A 21,027-nucleotide genomic window follows, 5' to 3' on the forward strand; every position below is an offset into this window, starting at 1 on the left:
ATATATCCTGCATATATATATATATATATATATATATATATGAAGGCAATGGCACCCCACTTCAGCACTCTTGCCTGGAAAATCCCATGGATGGAGGAGCCTGGTAGGCTGCAGTCCATGGGGTCGCGAAGAGTCGGACACGACTGAGCGACTTCACTTTCGCTTTTCACCTTCATGCATTGGAGAAGGAAATGGCAACCCACTCCAGTGTTCTTGCCTGAAGAATTCCAGGGACGGGGGAGCTGGTGGGCTTCCGTCTGTGGGGTCGCACAGAGTCGGACACGACTGAAGCGACTTAGCAGCAGCAGCATATATATACTTCTGTCACCAAAGACAGCTAGAGGAAGGTAAGAAATAAAGAGAAGCGTTAAGCATATACAAGTTAATCCTTATATATATATATATATGTAATAGAATAGTATCTACTATTATAAACCAGGCACTCTCTTGACAACAAGCGAGAGTAATGCATGAGAAAGCAGCTTATAATCCGCTCCTTGTAGGTGGCTTTTGGGCACTGGAATTACCCTGCAACATAGAAGTCAGAGGACTTGCTGACGCACTCTGATGTGCAGTAGATAAGCATTTATTCTGGACCACTGCACTTTGGGGAGAGACCTGGCTTGTGATATTTACTTATGTTTTATCAGCATATGAAATGTGTTGAAATCCCTGGGATTCATGAGTTCCTATAGAAAGTGAACAGAAAATAGATGACTTCTATGATCTGATCATTGGACCTAGCAAATAGATAATTGGTATCATTGAAATGAAGTTTCATATTCTGACCAGGTGTTTTCAAAACAAAATAGTAGAAATTTTCCAGATAGAAATTGCTGAAGAAAAATTCTTGAGTAGGCAAGAGTGGTAGAATTTATAGCGTAAGTTTTAGACTGGTCTTCTCTGGGAAAAAACTCTTAGCTCCAAATTCAGATAAATGCACAAATCCACTAACTCATTCGCTATGTTAGTGCTGTCTGTCATCTTATTGCTTTCATAGTTATTTTCTTAGTTGCTTTCTCAGTTACTTATTCACTAGCTGAGAATATGGATGGAAGGAATTATGGGAGATTTAAAGAAAGAGAATTTAAAAAACCATCTGGAAGAAGACTAAGGAAACAGAATGATTTCTGGGAGCATCAAGGACCAAATTGATGTGAATACTCATGAATTTAAGGGGTCTGAGTCATCATGTTTGTGTGTTGTCTGTGGATCTGTGTGTGCAGGCAAACCCATCCATCATCTAAATTTAACGTTCATGATACTAAACGGAAAGGAGATGATGATATCTCTAAATGAAGAACATGTATTTAGGGAAAAGGTGTTATCAAAATGAGACAAATACTTAAGGAATAGCCTAAAGTGGGGAAGTGAAGTGAAAGTCACTCAGTCGTGTCTGACTCTTTCTGACCCCATGGACCATACAGTCTATGGAATTCTTCAGGCCAGAACTGGAGTGGGTAGCCTTTCCCTTTTCCAGGGGATCTTCCCAACCCAGGGATCGAACCCAGGTTTCCCACAGTGCAGGTGGATTATTGACCAGCTGAACCACCAGGGAAGCCCAAGAATACTGGAGTGGTTTGCCTATCCCTTCCCCAGTGGATCTTTCTGACCCAGGAATCAAACCAGAGTCTCCTGCATTACAGGAGGATTCCTTGCCAACTGAGCTATCAGGGAAGCCCTGGGGAAATAGGGTTGAATCTCAAAAAGTTTCCAAGTAATTGTTAATATTTGCAGTGGAAATTTTTGATAATTATTGCAGATTAACACTTCCCAGCAGACAGAGATTTTTCACTCCCTGAGAAAGATCCAATCCTTGGAGGGGCTGCAGTAACAAGCTCCTTGGGGACTGCACTTTTTACTTCATGAGTCTTTCCAACTGTAGCATACGGATGCAGGAACAATATTGAGATCAAGTACCTAACACACATCCTTGGGGATTTCACTTTGGGGACAAGCGCGGAAGTGTGACTTATCTGTAAAAGTTTCACACCAAGATTCTCCTGAGTGCAGGCCTCTTTGCATTCTTCTTGAGCTCTTATCTCTCTGCATAAACAGGTTCACAGACATGCACATGCACACCCACACTCCCATAGACAGCATGGCAGGAGGCCCAAGAGAGCAGGCCAGGCTTTGCACTACTTTGTAGGAAAGACACAGAACAGTGAGGGTATGGTTTCTCATTTGTTCCCTGGGCTCTCCAGGAATGCCTCTGGGGAATGGGCTGGTTTTAGGTGATCAGACTGTAAAGCCGTCACACCTAGAGGCTCCTGAGCACCCTGAATCCTGTCCTTCCGTCAGGACAGAAAAGGTGTCTGGGACTCACCATCCACTGCACTCACTCCAGGGAGCAGGTTACTCAGCTCCAGCCATTCCCCGTCTCTGAGTTTTCCTCTACATTCAAGTCCAAGTTGAGGAAAAGATCAGAAATAGTAGCAGCTCCCAGTTATATAAATCCTTAATTACACATTGATTCATGGTTTCAGAAGAGCAGGAGAGAAGGCTGGCAGAATCATCAGGTTTAGGAAAAAGAAAAAAGCTACCCTTTTGAAGACCCCTTTCTTGCTCTGTGCTGGGGTCTCAGAGTCACATCTGATACCCACGCTGTCTAAACATAGGTTTCTTACTCCTCCTCATCAGAGCCCATCCCTGATGCCCCAGTTTACTGGAAGGAGCTGGTAAACTCAGTGTCCCTAAGTCGCGATGGCAAACTGAAAGGGGCATAAGAACATCTAGAGCTGATGTCTCTCCTTACGAATGATGAATCCAGAAGTCTTGTGTAACGTGTCCTTCACCGTCTTTCATTTCTTCCTCTCCTGAGGACCATCTGCATCCTGGAAATGTTCTCCTGCCAGGAACTGAGGACACTGGGGCTCCTTTCTTTGATGCCCAGTAGGAAGGTGTTTAATAAAGAGCAGGGAGAAATCTTCTAGCTACCTGATAAAGATCCCATTAGTATTGCTTTTGCAGCAGGGAAGCTGGTAAAGGTTCCTTCTGGTCCAGAATTATTCTCCAGTGATGGGTGTCCTCATTTGAGGGAACTCCTGGGTCATCGTCTAGAGTGTGATAACCTGAGTACCACTGTCACTCATCAGCTTTGGGGGCAAGTTCTAGCTGGTGAAAATACAGTGAAATGTCCCGATTACAATAACAGTTTCTCTATTTACATGTCTGTGCACCTGGCAAGTTTTCAGGGAATATTTTTGTCTGACCCTTCACATTTAAGTCAGTTTTTTAAAATGGAATAAATGAAAATCTGTCATTTCTAAATTTTGCCATTGAAAAAGGAAATTAAGATAACCCATAGCATTTCTATTGTTGTAACAAGGCATAGGATTTCTAAAACTTTCCTCTAAACTGCAACAATTTGGTTATTTTCATAAATATTTCTGCATTCTAATTTTTAATATTTAAGTTACTATTTATGAAGCTAGCAGTTTTCATGTTCATATAATCTGACTTCTGTTTAATAAAAGATGAGAGTTGATGATCTGTTAACAAGAAATTACTGGAAAGGCATTCTAGGCAGCCTTGACCTGAGCTTATAAACCATCAGGGTCCACTGAGGTATGAGGTGTTGGAACAAAAGATTTCACTTCAGCAACAGGTCAGAGAAAGCAGTGATCACTCTGTGGACACGAAGCAGGATAGGAGATGTCCTAGGATTAAGAAAGCCTTCTGATAATCATCCTGCAGGATATCATTTATTAATGCACTTCATTATTTTTTAACTAGAAAAAAAATAAGTACATGTTAAAATTAAGCAGAAATTTAAATATATTAAGTGAATGTCCTTTTAGGTATATTCTTATTTTATATACAATGTGACAAATGTATTCTTTTAACTTGTAGTGGAAACATGTCTGAAATATAGATTACATTTTCTACATATTCAGGCTTTTACAGCTGGACTTAGAAGCTAATATCGGATAAACAGGAGCTCCATGGAGAGATGAGGAAGAAAGACAGGCAGTAGAGGGCAAGAGTCTGGGAGCCAGAGAATCAGGCAGTGTCATTAGGGTCCTGATGGTGAAAGGCAAAAAGCTGCTGGAGATTTGATTTATGTGTAAATTTTCAATTTGTGTAGAAGGCTAATTCTACATTAAACTACATTACTAGGTCCCTCAGCAGACAGGTCAGGTCAGGAAGGCAGATCAGAACTAACAGTCAAACCAGGAGCCACCATGGAGGCTTTGAATGCTTGTGCTACGTTAGTAACATTTGATGTTTCTGCTAGCATTCATTGTAACATCAGTACCTAAAACTAATAGTTTAGAGACAGGCACCAAAATAGAATAAGAGCCTTAGAATCATTTTACCAGCTGTCTCACTCAACCTGCCTTAGAACCTGATGCTGTCCTATACTATCACTAAAGAGAAACACCTCTGGTCTACTCTCCCTGGCAAAAAACACAAATATGTGTCACTTGAATAAGTTGATAATTCAATTCCTCCAATACGCTGTATTTACTCATTTGATTTTTTATTTATGGCTCTTATTTGAAATCAGTGTCTGATTATCTATTTGTTTTACCCCAATGACAGTGACTAAAAATTAGACTTTTCTTCAGTTTCAAGCTTTGAATGGTGATTCTGTTCCTTGGTAAGTACTCCTGAAAGTGGACTTTATACTCAGTGTATAATCTTATTCCATCCTAAACGTGCCTTCCTATTTTTGAATATCTGCTGAACACATTTCATGTGGTAAACAGACAAGAGACTTTAATTCATTTACATAAATTTGTCACATCATTATTAACACATACTGATGCACTTAATTATTTTTATCATATTATTTATGGTGAATAATAGAGCTAATATTGGATAGTATTGCTGCAGTTCAGTTCAGTCACTCAGTCGCATCCGACACTTTGCGACCCCATGAATCACAGCACGCCAGGACTCCCTGTCCATCATCAACTCCCGGAGTTCACTCAAACCCATGTCCACAGAGTCGGTGAGGCCATCCAGCCATCTCATTCTCTGTCATCCCCTTCTCCTCCTGCTCCCAATCCCTCCCAGCATCAGAGTCTTTTCCAGTGAGGTAACTCTTCGCATGAGGTGGCCAAAGTATTGGAGTTTCAGCTTTAGCATCAGTCCTTCCAGTGAACACCCAGGACTGGTTTCCTTTAGAATAGACTGGTTGGATCTCCTTGCAGTCTAAGGGACTCTCAAGAGTCTTCTCCAACACCACAGTTCAAAAGCATCAATTCTTCGGCTCTCAGCTTTCTTCACAGTCCAACTCTCACATTCATACATGACCACTGGAAAACCATAGCCTTGACTAGACGGACCTTGGTTGGCAAAGTAATGTCTCTGCTTTTTAATATGCTGTCTCAGTTCAGTTCAGTCGCTCAGTCGTGTCCGACTCTTTGTAACCCCATGAATCACAGCACACCAGGCCTCCCTGTCCATCACCAACTCCCGGAGCTCACTCAAACTCATGTCCATCGAGTCAGTGATGCCATCCAGCCATCATTCTCTGTAGTCCCCGTCTCCTCCCACCCCCAATCCCTCCCAGCATCAGACTCTTTTCCAGTGAGTCAACTCGTCGCATGAGGTGGCCAGAGTATTGGAGTTTCAGCTTTAGCTTCAGCATCAGTCCCTCCAATGAACACCCAGGATTGATAGGTTGGTCATAACTTTCCTTCCAAGGAGTAAGCATCTTTTAATTTCATGGCTGCAGTCAGTATCCGCAGTGATTTTGGAGCCCAAAAAGATAAAGTCTGTGACTGTTTCCACTGTTTCCCCATCTATTTCCCATGAAATGATGAGACCAGATGCCATGATCTTAGTTTTCTGAATGTTGAGCTTGAAGCCAACCTTTTCACTCTCCTCTTTACTTTCATCAAGAGGCTTTTGAGTTCCTCTTCACTTTCTGCCATAAGGGTGGTGTCATCTGCATATCTGAGGTTACTGATATTTCTCCCAGCAATTTTGATTCCAGCTTGTGCTTTTTCCAGCCCAGCATTCCTCATGATGTACTCTGCATATAAGTTAAATAAGCAGGGTGACAATATAGAGCCTTGACGTACTCCTTTTCCTATGTGGAACCAGTCTGTTGTTCCATGTCCAGTTCTGACTGTTGCTTCCTGACCTGCATACAGGTTTCTCAAGTATTGCTTAGAATCTATTATATCTAAAGAGAACTGTTTTATAAAATTTTCTCAGGTACAAGATACATAATATAAAGGAGGCTAGTAGACTGAGTATAAGTAAAGGCAGTTTTTTTTTTGTTTGTTTGTTTTTTTAGGTAATTATTTTTTATTGGAGGCAAATTATTTTACAATATTATATTGGTTGGTTTTGCCATACATTGATATGAATTTGCCCCGGGTTTACATAAGTTCCCCCTCCTGAACCCCCCTCCCACCTCCCTCTTCCCTTTATCCTCCCTCTGGGTCATCCCCGCATGCCAGCCCCGAGCATCCTATAACATGCATTGACCCTGAACTAGTGATTCGTTTCACATATGACAACATACGTGTTTCAATGCCATTCTCCCAAATCATCCCACCCTCACCCTCTCCCATAGAGTCCCAAAGACTGTTCTATACATCTGTGTCTCTTTTGCTGTCTCGTATACAGGGTTATCATTTGCATCTTTCTAAATTCCATATATATGTGTTAGTATACTGTATTGGTGTTTTTCTTTCTGGCTTACTTCACTCTGTATAATAGGCTCCAGTTTCATCCACCTCATTAGAACTGATTCAAATGTATTCTTTTTAATGGCTGAATAATACTCCATTGTGTATATGTACCAAAGCTTTCTTATCCATTCGTCTGCAGATGGACATCTAGGTTGCTTCCATGTCCTGGCTATTATAAACAGTGCTGCAATGAACATTGGAGTACATGTGTCTCTTTCAATTCTGGTTTCCTCGGTGTGTATGCCCAGGAGTGCGATTGCTGGATCATATGGCAGTTCTATTTCCAATTTTTTGAGGAGTCTCCACACTGTTCTCCATAGTGGCTGTACTAGTTTGCATTCCCACCAACAGTGTAAGAGCGTTCCTTTCTCTCCACATCCTCTCCAGCATTTATTGCATGTAGACTTTTGGATAGCAGCCATTCTGACTGGTGTGAAATGGTATCTCATTGTGGTTTTGATTTGCATCTCTCTGATTATGAGGGATGTTGAGCATTTTTTCATGTGTTTGTTAGCCATCTTTATGTCTTCTTTGGAGAAATGTCTGTTTAGTTCTTTGGCCCATTTTTTGATTGGGTCATTTATTTTTCTGGAATTGAGCTGCAGGAGCTGCTTGTATAATTTGGAGATTAATCCTTTATCAGTTGCTTCATTTGCTATTATTTTCTCCCATTCTGAAGGCTGTCTTTTCACCTTACTTATAGTTTCCTTTGCTGTGCAGAAGCTTTTGATTTTAATTAGGTCCCATTTGTTTATTTTTGCTTTTATTTCCAATATTCTGGGAGGTGGGTCATGGAGGATCCTGCTGTGATTTATGTCGGAGAGTGTTTTGCCTACGTTCTCCTCTAGGAGTTTTATAGAATCTGGTCTTACATTTAGCTCTCTAATCCATTTTGAGTTTATTTTGGTGTATGGTGTTAGGAAGTGTTCTAGTTTCCTTCTTTTACAAGTGGCTGACCAGTTTTCCCAGTACCACTTGTTAAAGAGACTGTCTTTTCTCCATTTGATATTCTTGCCTCCTTTGTCAAAGATGAGGTGTCCATAGATGCGTGGATTTATCTCTGGGCTTTCTATTTTGTTCCATTGATCTATATTTCTGTCTTTATGCCAGTACCATACTGTCTTGATGACTGTGGCTTTGTAGTAGAGCCTGAAGTCCGGCAGGTTAATTCCCCCAGTTCCATTTTTCTTCCTCAATATTGCTTTGGCTATTCGAGGTTTTTTGTATTTCCATACAAATTGTGAGATTATTTGTTCTAGTTCTGTGAAAAATATTGTGGGTAGCTTGATAGGGATTGCATTGAATGTATAAATTACTTTGGGTAGTATACTCATTTTTACAATATTTATTCTTCCAATCCATGAACATGGTATATTTCTCCATCTATTAGTGTCCTCTTTGATTGCTTTCAGTAGTGTTTTATAGTTTTCTATGTACAAGACAATCAGAGCAGAAAAAGACATAAAAGGAATACAAATTGGAAAAGAAGAAGTAAAACTTTCACTGTTCGCTGATGACATGATCCTCTACACAGAAAACCCTAGAGACTCTACCAGAAAACTACTAGAGCTAATCAATGATTACAGTAACGTTGCAGGATATAAAATCAACACACAGAAATCCCTTGCATTCCTATACACTAATAATGAGAAAATAGAAAGAGAAATTAAGGAAACTATTCCATTCACTGTTGCAACGAAAAGAATTAAATACTTAGGAATATATCTACCTAAGGAAACAAAAGACTTGTACATAGAAAACTATAAAACACTACTAAAGGCAGTTTTTGACATTAGAAATTAAACTTTCTTTCTTACTTAGCTGTGGATTAATATCTATACTACTATAATATAAGATCATCAGAAAGTATTTATTGCATTTTTTCATAATCAATGATCCTCTTTGATTTAACACCAGAAAACCACACTCATCCCTCTGCCCAATTATGTCCAATCCGACTTTGTATTTCATAGGGGATATACAGACAAGGGACTTTGAAGCTAATGCTACAAATGTCCCAAATGTTAACACCTTGCCCTCCCACTTCAGAGCACACTGGCCTGATTTCCAAATGCCAGCAGCTGAATTTCCTTGCCTGCAGGTTCCCCAGAAACCAGAGCCATTTACTAGCCCATCACAGAGTGGTCCACCAACCTCAGGGCTCTCCCCCAGTAACGGATACTAGTTGGTACATAGACACTCTAGGGATGCATATTCTACACGGGCTCTAACATTTTTCCATTAGGATCTAATTTCACTTACTCCTATTTTGTCCTACTGCAGCATCCAAACTTAAGCAGCTGCCTTTATGTGGTGTGTCACTTTTCCTCAGTTAATTTATGTTCATAGATTCGAAATCATAGAACTTACTATGGAATTCAGTGTTGATCACACTATTTTGAAATGTGACTTTGACTCTCACTTTCTTTTCTAAAAAATGACATTATAAAGAGATACCAGCCAGATAATTCTCATCAAGTGAGGTTCCGAAAACTTAATTTTTCTTGGAATAAGTAAATTAAATCGTACATTTCTAAAACTAATTATAAAAACCCCTGCAACATATATCTCTTTGCTCACATGAATTATAAGCTCAAGCAAAGAGACAACTCTATGTTTCACCTTTTTTAATAAGCTAAGATAGATATTTTACTTGGAAGGTAGAAAAAATTAGTATATATATATAATCTTATAAATCTACGTGAAAGTGAAAGTCACTCAGTCGTGCCTGACTCATTGCAGCCCCATGAACCATACAGTCCATGGAATTCTCCAGGCCAGAATATTGGTGTGAGTAGCCTTTCTCTTCTCCAGGGGATCTTCCCAACCCAGGGATCAAACCCAGGTCTCCTGTATTGCAGGCGAATTCTTTACCAGCTGAGCCACAAGCAAATTAATTTTTATTTTGATATCTTTGGTGACAGAAATTTTACTACCCCTTTAAGTTTTAGTGGGTTTGTGGGTCATTTAGGTTATTTTTAATGTGAAGTAAGTTCAAGTAAATATTTGCACAATTGCCATCTGATCAACTATTTTTCATTAGTGATTTGCAGAAAATTTTTATATTCCAAATATGAACCCTGAATTTAGTGTACCTGTTATGATTATTTCATACTTTCTTGATGATGCCTCTAGATAAACAGCAGTTAATTTCTTAGTTTTATCACTCTTTTATGTTGTTTAATATTCCATTCAATTCAAGGTCATAACTATGCTACAAAGCTTGTTTTTATCATTTATATTTAGATCATTACCTATCTGTATTTCTATTTTGGTTTGATTTGATTTCTTCATGTAAATAGACAACTGATCCAGCATTATTATCGAAAACACCTGTGCCTTTGTCTTGGTTCAGATGTGCTTGTGGGGTGATGGGAATGTGCATTTTTGAACTTCTGGTTTAATCATGCTATTTCATGAGTCTACTTAATTATCTTTGTCCCAGCAGAACATTGCCTGACTGTAACTTTATAGGTCTCAATATTTCATAGAGTAAATCCTTTTTCTTCATTCTTCTTTATCATTTCCTTCACTTTTCTTGATCTTTTGTATTTTCTCATGAAACTTATAAGTAAGATTATCAATTTATGCACGTTAAAAACTTCCCTTAAATTCTGATTTGGATTTCATTGAACCTACCCTTGTACCACAAGGAGATCCAACCAGTCCATTCTAAGGGAGATTGATCCTGGGTGTTCATTGGAAGGACTGATGCTAAAGCTGAAACTGCAATACTTTGGCCACCTCATGTGACGAGTTTACTCACTGGAAAAGACTCTGATGCTGGGAAAGGTTGGGGGCAGGAGGAGAAGGGGACAACCGAGAAAGAGATGGCTGGATGGCATCACCGACTCTGTGGACATGAGTTTGAGTGAACTCCGGGAGTTGGTGATGGACAGGGAGGCCTGACGTGGTGTGATTCATGGGGTCGCGGAGAGTCGGACATGACTGAGCGACTGAACTGAACAGATTAATATGAAGAGATCTAGAATCTTTACAAAATGTCCATTTATTCCATAAAATATTATGCATGTTCCAGAGTTTGGATATTTGCTTATTATAATAGGTCATCTTCAGAGATTTTAATGTTTTCAGCATTCATTAGTGTGTTGTCAATAAAAACTGAAATTTATTTTCTGAATTATTTTATTAACATATAGTTTGTTTACAATTATGCTAAGTTCAGGTGTGCAACCTGGTGATTCAGTATTTTGTATTAATAGATTATCCCTCATTTAAAGTTATAAAATATTGACTATATTCTTGTGCTCTACAGTGTATCTTCTTTATCCTATGTATTGTAGTTTTGACCTCTAATTTCCTATCCTTATATTGCCCCCCATCCATCTTTTATTTAGAATAATCTTAATAAAGTTTGCATATGGCTAGAAAGTACTTATTGGTTACACCTTAAATTTTTCAACTGAAATTTCAGTCTTCATGTCTATAAGCCATCTACTTCAAATTTCAACCCTTTGTTTTAACTCCCTACTTCAAAAATGTGAGGAATAATTTTCTTATTATTCCTTCTCATATTTCTTCTCCTGTATTAATTGATTTTGTAAACTCATTTTTACATTTTCAACCTTGAATTATAGTTATTTCTTAGTCTCCCCTAAGCTATCATTTAATCTGGATAATCTTTAGAATTAGAAATTATTACATTTGATAGAAATATTTGTTTTAACACAAAATATGTTAGAATTAGTACCAATTCCACTGATTAGTGTTGAGGAAATAGCATAAATCTCTCTAGCTCAGTTACAGGATGGCCTGGGTAGAAAATTGTACATACTGACCAATGAAACCTTCATATTTTGAGGGGCTGTTATTTTATTAGCTCTATTAGGAAGGAGAAATTCTATTTTTGGTATCAAAATTTTCTTCCATTTCAGTGCTGTTTAAGAAATTTAATCTACCTTCACTATTATTTTTTGAAAACTTTTAGTTGAATTGAAAGTTATGATAATAGAGATGAGGATACAATAAATATAATAAATAGTTTATTCAGACAAAATTCACCCTAAATATTTAAGGTGTTACCATATTCATTTTTCACCATTTAATGTGACCCACTGGTAAAGTCTGCCTGCCAATGCAGGAGACTCAAGAGAGGTGATCCCTGGGTTGGGAAGATTCCCTGAAGAGGGCAATGGCAACCTACTCTTACCTGGAAAATCCCGTGGATAGAGGAACCTGGTGGGCTGTGGTCCATAGGGTCGCAAAATGTCAGACACGACTGAATGACTGAGCACACGTGGTTACAGCAAAATTTCATAATATCAGCAACTTATTATTTATACAAACCCTTCCAAATGAAATCACATTATAGAAACAGGAATCTAGGACTGTCCTTCAACTTTGGTCAAGCCATTGTTCCTAAAGGGCAACGGCCCTCTGAATTGCTGCTTCCCTTTCGTTGATACTTTGCAAAGTTGAATATGCTACCAAATATTTCTTCAGAATTCCTTCTTAGTTTATTTACTTTCTGGTAAATTTAACTTTTCCATAGAAAATTTCGCTGGAACTTTCAAGTAGACATCACTTCAAAGCAGGTGTAAGATATCCGTTTATTTAGGTGTTGCCATTTTCTCAACATATATTTTATGGTCCCTGTCTTTATGCATATGCAAGAACACCCAGATGAAACACTTTGTTTAAATTACATGGATTACTCATAGTAGTTTTTGTAAGAGACCAATTTTCAAATTCTTAAATTTTCTAATTGTGAACTTTTTCTGATACCGTTGAACTCACGTCCAGGTCAACAGACAGAAAGTAGTGATAGATAATGCTCACAGAGAGACTACAGAGATGAGTATAGGATAATTTGTTAAGCCAGAAGGAAGAAAGAAGTTAAAAATTATGGACTAATAACCTTATAATTCTGAGCGACTGAACTGAACTGAACTGAACCTTATAATAAAGATAATTTGGAAACACCATCTCAGTCAATTAATCCACATTAGTATCACCTATATTGAGATTAATTATCACCATCTGTATGTGTATTTCTTAAAGGTTTTAAGATTGGGGACATTTCTTTTCTAATGAAAGTTTGAACTTAAATTATGGGCAATAAATGGAAAAATCATAGTTGAGAAACATACAAAAGAAGAGCTCATACTCTTCAAAAATATCACTGTCAAGGCCAGAAAGAGTAACTATTTCAGATTATAGGAGATAAAATATTTTATGTGATACTGGATTTGAATCTTAGACTAGAGAGTCTGAAATCTGTACCTAGAACAGGGAATCATTGATATCATATCTCCTGACTTTGGTAAAGATAATGAAAATAAATTAGTGAATATTCTTTTCTGGGAATAATAAACAGCTTAGGGATTTGTTGGCATTATAGTTTCACTTATGTGGGCCACAGAAAATGACTTTGGTGGTGATGTCCTATGACAGGTTTGTGGCGATCTGCCACCCACTGCAGTACACGGTCATCATGAACTGGAGGGTGTGCACATTCCTGGCCATTGCTTGCTGGGTATGTGGATTTTCCCTGGCCATAGTCCAAGTAAGTCTATTTCTACGGCTGCCCTTCTGTGGGCCCCAGAAGGTGAACCACTTCTGCGAAATTAGCTCTGTCCTCAAAGTGACCTGTGGTGAAACCTGGATCAACGACATTTTCCTCCTTGCAGATGGTGTGTTTATCTTAATTGCTCCCATTTCCCTGATGCTGTCTCCTACTTGTGCATCCTCAGGGCCATCCTGAAGATCCAGTCAAAGGACGGCCGCAAGAAAGCCTTCTCCACCTGCTCCTCGCACCTCTGCGTGGTCGGCTTCTACTTTGGCATAGCCATGATCGTTTACATGATCCCTGATGACAATAATCCAGAGGAGCTGCAGAAAATCCTTTTCCTGTTTTACACTTTCTTCAACCCATTACCGACCCCCCTCGTCTATAGTCTAAGGAATGCTCAAGTGAAGGCTGCCTTCCACAGAGTACTGAAGAAAAGGACAGTGTGACGCAGGGCAGATTTATGGTTTAGAAAATTTCCCAACAAAATGCATGACTTAAGGATGAGAATTCTTGAAGAGTAACATCAGCAATATGGCAGAATAGGAACCCGAAGCCCCTCTTCCTCCATGGAGACGACAACATAGATTAAATTGCCATCGTGGGACACCAGAAAACACGTTGGAGTTTGCAGCACCCCAAAGAGATAAGAGATAAACACCCCAAGGCCAACAAGAGATACAGTGAAGCTTTTAGGCAAATGTATGCCTGGCGTGCTGTGATTCATGGGGTCGCAAAGGGTCAGACACGACTGAGTGACTGAACTGAACTGAACTGAACTGATGGCATTTGACCCACCAGACCTCCTTCTCCTCCCTGTTCCAGTCATAGGATCTGGAAAAAATTCCCAACTCCCAGCTCTCCTGCAGAAGAGAGAGAAAAAGAATGGCCCATGCCTATCCTTTCTCGCTTTTCAGGTGGGGCAGGAAGCCTGCAGGCTTGTTTTCTGTCATTCCTGACTTAGAGCACTTGTGGGAATGGCATTTGGACTCCTTGTTGGGACCACAAAGAAACATAGCAAGTGCCAACTTCTTACACTTATACAGAGATTTTTAAATATTCACAATTCAGGTAAATGTGTAGTGTTATCTCATTGTTGTAATGGGAGATTCCCTGATGACATATGATATTGAATGTGTTTGCACGTGCTTCCTTACCATCTGTACGTCTTTTCTAATGAGGTATCTCTTTATATCTTTGCCCGTTATTATGTACTGTAATAAACCTTACTTTTTAGAGCAGTTTCAGAGTCACAGCAGAATTGTGGAAGATACAGATATAGCCAATTTACCCCCTGCCTCTGCACACACATAATGTCCCCCATATTGCTATCTCTCCACAGAATGGTACCTTTAATATCATTCATCAACTTGCATTGACACGATATTATCATCCGAAGTCCATCACTTACATAAGGTTTCAATCATGGCGTTGCATACTCTCTGTGTTAGCACAAGTGTATAATTATGTGTATCCACCATTATATTATCGTAAAGAGTAGTTTTACCCCCTAAAAATCACCTCTTCCTTCCTCCCTTGTTGCTAATCCCTGCCAACCACTCACCTCTTAGTTGCTTCTGTGGTTTTGGCTTTTCAGAATGTCATATGGTTGGAATTATAAAGTATGCAATTTTTTCTCACGTTGGTTCCCTTCACTCAGTTGTATGGATTTAAGTTTCCTCTGTTTTTTTTTTTGTTGTTGTTTGTTTTCTTTTGCTTGATCCTTCATTTTAGCACAAAGTATGATTCTGTTGTCTGGATGCACCACGGTTTATCTATTTACCAACTGAAAGACATCTTGCTTGCTTCCACATTTAGGGAATTATGAATTTAACTGTTTCTGTGCAGGTTTTTGTGTCGACATAACTTTTCATATCCTTTGGGTAAATACCAAGCAGTGTGTTTAAGAAATTGTCAAACTGCCTTTCAAAGTGATTGTACCATTTCGCAACGAATGAAAATGAATTCTCCTCAGCAGTGTATGAAAGTTCCTGTTGATTCACATCGTGGTCAGTGTGTGGTGTTGTTTCTATTCTGGATTTTAGCCGTTCTACTGAGTATAGTGATATTTCATTGTTTTTTATAATTTGCATTTCCCCAGTGACAGATACGTGTTTTTCATATGCTTATTTTCAACCTGTATATCTTTTTTGAATAGGTGCCTATTATGGTTTTCACATATTTTTAAATGAGGTTGTTTTATTGCTATTATGTTTTGAGAGCTCTTTGTAAATGTATATATATTGGAATCCAGTTATTTATCCTGTGTGAGCAAACATCTCTGGCCTGTGTCTTCACTTTTTTTTATTGTTGCTAGTGTCTTTCACAGAGCGAGAGCTTTTAAATTCAATTAAACATAATTTTTCGACTTCTTTCTTTACCGATGAATATTTTTGATTTTCAATTAAGGGTTGTCATTTTGTATTTTGGAGGGAGGAAGAGTGGATAGTGTTTCTAAATCTCTTGTGGTTTACCCTGAAGCAAGACTTAACAGTGATTATTGAAAGCAGTAATCATAAGGGCAAGGCTTATAAATAAGTCTCCTATTCTGTAACAGTGCATCTTGGCACACTGAATTATGCTTTTACATCACTTATTAGCTTACATGAAATTAGTACTTGAATCCATATCTGGGAGCAAAGAAAAAGTGAATAAGCAGTCAATTACAGGAAATTTCTAAGAGCCTAGATTTGCCTATATTTACTGGGAAATAAATTCAAGTGAGAAATAATAGATAGGACTAAATTCCAAGGATCCAGTATGGACCAAAAAAAGAAAACAAAAAAACAAACAAGCTTTCATTGCCAGTGGGTGCACTGCAAGAAACTACACAAAATATTTTTTCCCTTTGAAAGAAATGCTCCCTGATGGTAATGGGTATAGTTATTTTCTCTGAGATTTGAGGATGTTTTCTCTTTGGTCTTCTGAGTGTGACTATAATATGCTTTATTTGTACTTATCCTGCCTTTTATTTGCTGGACTGTCTGCATTCATGGAAACATAACTTTTATCATGCTGGGAAATACTTCAAAATATTTCCCTCAAAATGTGCATTTGTGCCATTTTTTAATTTTAATTTTTGTTTTAGCTTTATTGAGACATAGTTGACACAGGACTGTATAAAATATAGAGCATGATAATTTGATTTACATACAAAGTAATTTTTTATCACAAATTTAGTAAACATCCATCATCTCATATATATAAAAAAATTAAAGGAACAGAAAAAATTTTTCCTTTTGATGGGAACTGTTAGAATTAACTCTTCAGACAACTTTCATATATAATATACATCAGTGTTAACTATATTTATTGCATTGTACATCACTTTCTTAATGTATACTTATCTTATGACCGAAGTTTGTGGCTTTTGTCTGCCTCATCCAATTGCCCCAGTCCCCTCCCCCATATATAGGAGCCAGTAACTTGATCTCTCTGCTTTTCAATATACTATCTAGGTTGGTCATAACTTTCCTTCCAAGGAGTAAGCGTCTTAATTTCCTGGCTGCAATCAGCATCTGCAGTGATTTTGGAGCCCAAAAAAATAAAGTCTGACACTGTTTCCACTGTTTTTCCATCTATTTCCCATGAAGTGATGGGACCAGATGCCATGATCTTTGTTTTCTGAATGTTGAGCTTCAAGCCAACCTTTTCACTCTCCTCTTTCACTTTCATCAAGAGGCTTTTGAGTTCCTCTTCACTTTCTGCCATAAGGGTAGTGTCATCTGCATATCTGAGGTTATTGATATTTCTCCCAGCAATCTTGATTCCAGCTTGTGCTTCTTCCAGCCCAGCGTTCCTCATGATGTACTCTGAATATAAGTTAAATAAGCAAGGTGACAATATACAGACTTGACGTACTCCTTTTCCTATTTGGACAGTCTGTTGTTCCATGTACAGTTCTGTTTTTCCCGTGGTCATGTATGGATGTGAGAGTTGGACTGTGAAGAAAGCTGATCGCCGAAGAATTGATGCTTTTGAACTGTGGTGTTGGAGAAGACTCTTGAGAGTCCCTTGTACTGCAAGGAGATCCAACCAGTCCATCCTAAAGGAAATCAATCCTGGGTGTTCATTGGAAGGACTGATGCTAAAGCTGAAACTGCAATACTTTGGCCACCTCATGCGACAAGTTGACTCACTGGAAAAGACTCTGATGCTGGGAAAGGGTGGGGGCGGGAGGAGAAGGGGACGACAGAGAATGAGATGGCTGGATGGCATCACCGACTCAATGGACATGGGTTTGAGTGAACTCCGGGAGTTGGTGATGGACAGGGAGTCCTGGCGTGCTGTGATTCATGGGGTCGCAAAGAGTCGGACACGACTGAGCGACTGAACTGAACTGAACTGAACTGAACTTGATCTCTTATCCTATGAGTTTGGTTGGTTGGTTATACTTACTGAAGTATAGCTGACCTATGTACTCAATTGTGTCCGACCCTTTGCCACCCCATGGACTGTAGCTGCCAGGCTGCTCTGCCCATGAAATTTTTCAGGCAAGAATGCTGAAGTGAGTTGCCATTTCCTACTCCAGGGGATCTTCCCAACCCAGGGTTCAAACCCACATCTCTTATGTCTCCTTCATTGGCAGGCAGATTCCTTTCCACTCCCAGAATCCCAGGGCACTACCTGGGAAGCCCTGATTGATTTGTAACCCTATGTTATTTCATGCTGCAGAACATAGTGATTTGCTATTTCTATACATTTCAAAATGTTCACCAGGATAAGTCTACTTGTAATTTATCACTATTCAGAGTTGCTACCTGTAATTGACTATATTCTCCATACTGGACCTTTCATGCCGGATTCATTTATTTTGCAGCTGCAAGTCTGTGTCCCTTAATTCCCTCCATTACCTGTTCCTTTCTCTTCCCTCCTCTCTGGCACTCACCTGGTTGTTCTCTTTATCTATGTCTCTGTTTCTGTTTTATAATATTTGTTCATTTGTTTTGGTTTTTAAATTCCACATATAAATAAAAGCATACAATATTCATCCTTCTTTGTCTGACTTATTTCACTTAGCGTAATGGCTCTAGTTCCATCCATGTTATCAAATTCAGCAAGTTTTCAGCCTTTCTTATAGCTGAGTAATATTCAATTGCATATACCACAGTGTCACTATTTATTCATCTATTGATAGGCACTTTGGTTACTTCCATATCTTGGCTATTGTAAATAATGCTGCATTAGGGTGCATGTGTTTTTTACTAGTGTTTTTTGTTTTCTTTGGGTAAATACCCAGGGTTTGAATTGCTGGACCATCTGATAGTTCTATTTTCAATGTTTTGAGAAGTCTCCCCATTCTTTTCCATACTTTTATGTATTCCCATTTATCTAGTTTGTTTTTGCTTCCATTGTCTGAGGGGATATACACAAAAAAGAACACTAGGATCAGTGTCAAAGAAAATACTGGGTATATTTCATTCTAGAATTTTTTTTTTTTAACTGAAGTATAGTTGATTACAATATTGGTTTCAGGTGAACAGCTTAATGATTTAGTATTCAGATTATATCCCATTAACAGTTATTACAAGATAATGGCTCTAATTACCCATGCTAAACAATATATCCTTGTTGCTTATATATTTTATATAAAGTAGTTTATATCTCTTAATCCCTTCCTCATGCTTTGCCCCTCCCCTCTCCATTCTTCCCATTAATGAGTAGTTTTTCTGTATAGGTGTTTCTTTTGTACATATATATTTTTTGTATTAGTTTATATTTCACATATGAGTGATAATATAAAGTATTGTCTTTGTCTAATTTATTTAACTAAGCATCATATTCTCTAGGTCCATCCATGATGCTATAACTGGCAGCATTTCATTCTTTGTGTCATATTCCATTGTATATATGTGTGTGTGTGTGTGTGTGTGTGTACACACATATATAGGGCTTCCCTGATAGCTCAGCTGGTAACGAATCCACCTGCAATGCAGGAGACCCTGGTTCGATTCCTGGGTTGGCAAGATCCACTGGAGAAGGGATAGACTACCCACTCTAGTATTCTCAGGCTTTGCTTGTGGCTCAGCTGGTAAAGAATCTGCCTGCAATGTGGGAGACCCAGGTTCGATTCCCATGTTGGGAAGAGCCCCTGGAGAAGGGAAAGGCTACCCACTCCCGTATTCTGGCCTGGAGAATTCCAAATATTCCATGGGGTCACAAAGAGTCGGACACGACTGAGAGGCTTTCACCATCACCATATATGTATGTGTGTATGTGTGTGTGTGTATATATATATATATATATATATAGGCTTCCTAGGTGGCTCAGTGGTAAAGAATCTGTTTGCCAATGCATGAGATGTGGGTTTGAATCCTGCGTTGGAAAGATCCCCTGTAAAAGGAAATGGCAGCCCAGTCCAGTATTCTTGCCTGGAAAATCCCATGGACAGAGAAGCCTGGTGGGCTACGGTCCATGGGGTCACAAATAGTTGTGTTATTGTTATTTGTTTTGTTACTATTTTCACCAATAACAAAAGTTTTCAAGACTTTGTTATTATTTTCACCACTTCCTCACTGTTTTGCCTAGAAGGCCCAGAAAGACTTTAGTGAATACTTAATTTAGCAACTGTATATATAAAATACCTTCTTGATCTTCATGATGTTGAGCATGTTTTCATATACCTGTTAGCCATCTGTACATCTTCTTCGGAGAAATGCCTTTGAGGTCTTCTGCCCATTTCTCTTTTCTTTTTGGCTGCAGCTTGCAGGGCCTTAGTTCCCCAACCAGGAATCAAACCCAGGCCACCTGCAGTGGAAGCACAGTGTCCTAAGCCTGGGGAATTCCCACTGCCCTTTTCTTGATTGGATTGTTTGTTTTATTCATATTGACTTATGTGAGCTGTTCATAGTTTGGTTATTAACCCATGTCAGTCATGATGTCTGCAAAATTTTTCTCCTACTTTTTTTTCCATTTTATATGTTTTTTTTCCATTTTATCCATTATCCCTTTTCTGTGCAGAAGCTTTTAAGTTTAAATCTCATTCATTTATTTTTGCTTTTATTTCCTTTGTATCAGGAGACAGATGCAAAAAAATATTGCTATGATTTATGTCAGAGATAATTCTGCCTGTATTCTCTTCTAGCAGTTTTATATTTTCATGTCTTGCATTTAATTACTTGAGACATTTTAAATTATTTCTGTACATGGTGTGAGAGAGTAGTCCAGTGTGATTCTTCTGCGTGTAGCTGTCCAGCTTGATGGAGGGCTCAGACTCCTTGCTTCTTAGAGAGAAATTCTGCAATTGTCAATGTCATCCCACTTGTGGGTTACACACCCAGGGGTATAAGTCTTGATTCTACTGTGGCTCAGATCCTCCTACCTATCTTGTTGTGGTTCCTTCTTTTTAACTTTAGTTTTACAAGATAATTCCTGCCATTCTTCTGATCTTTCTCATCAATAATCCCTCTGTAAATACTTAAAAATTTTGGTGTGCCTATGGGAAGAGATGAACTGAGTCTTTCTCCTCCACCTTCTTGACTACTTTTTTCTCTTTTTATCTGATTCTTCTCTGAATATGGCTAACTTTTTTTAAGTATGTCCCCATGGATCTTTTAGACTCAACTCCACTTTTTAAGTTATTTTTCTTTTAGTCCTTTGACTTGAATGTTTTTTGTTGATCTTCATTTAGATTCATTGATCCTATTCTTGACAGTGTCTAATCTGCTATAAAATATTAGACTCCAATAAAAAAAAAGAAAAAAAAAAGAAATCTAAACTATGTTTTCTTAATTTCACCTATTATTATTTGCTCATATCTGATTATTTTTGAGGATTCTGATTCTTCATTTAAATATTAGCTTTTAAATTTTATGTAACTGTGTTCCTATTCTCTTTGATATAAAT

General features: G+C 38.5%; 1 pseudogene; it reads left to right on the top strand.

Annotated features, from left to right (window-relative positions):
• Positions 1–13,038: 13,038 nt before the first annotated feature.
• On the top strand, positions 13,039–13,631 carry LOC129552161 (olfactory receptor 2A2-like; annotated as a pseudogene).
• Positions 13,632–21,027: the final 7,396 nt, after the last annotated feature.

Source organism: Moschus berezovskii, chromosome 3 (assembly GCF_049115385.1).
Source record: "Moschus berezovskii isolate FMDL1 chromosome 3, NW_MosBer_1.0, whole genome shotgun sequence".
Classification (NCBI taxonomy): Eukaryota; Metazoa; Chordata; class Mammalia; order Artiodactyla; family Moschidae; genus Moschus; species Moschus berezovskii.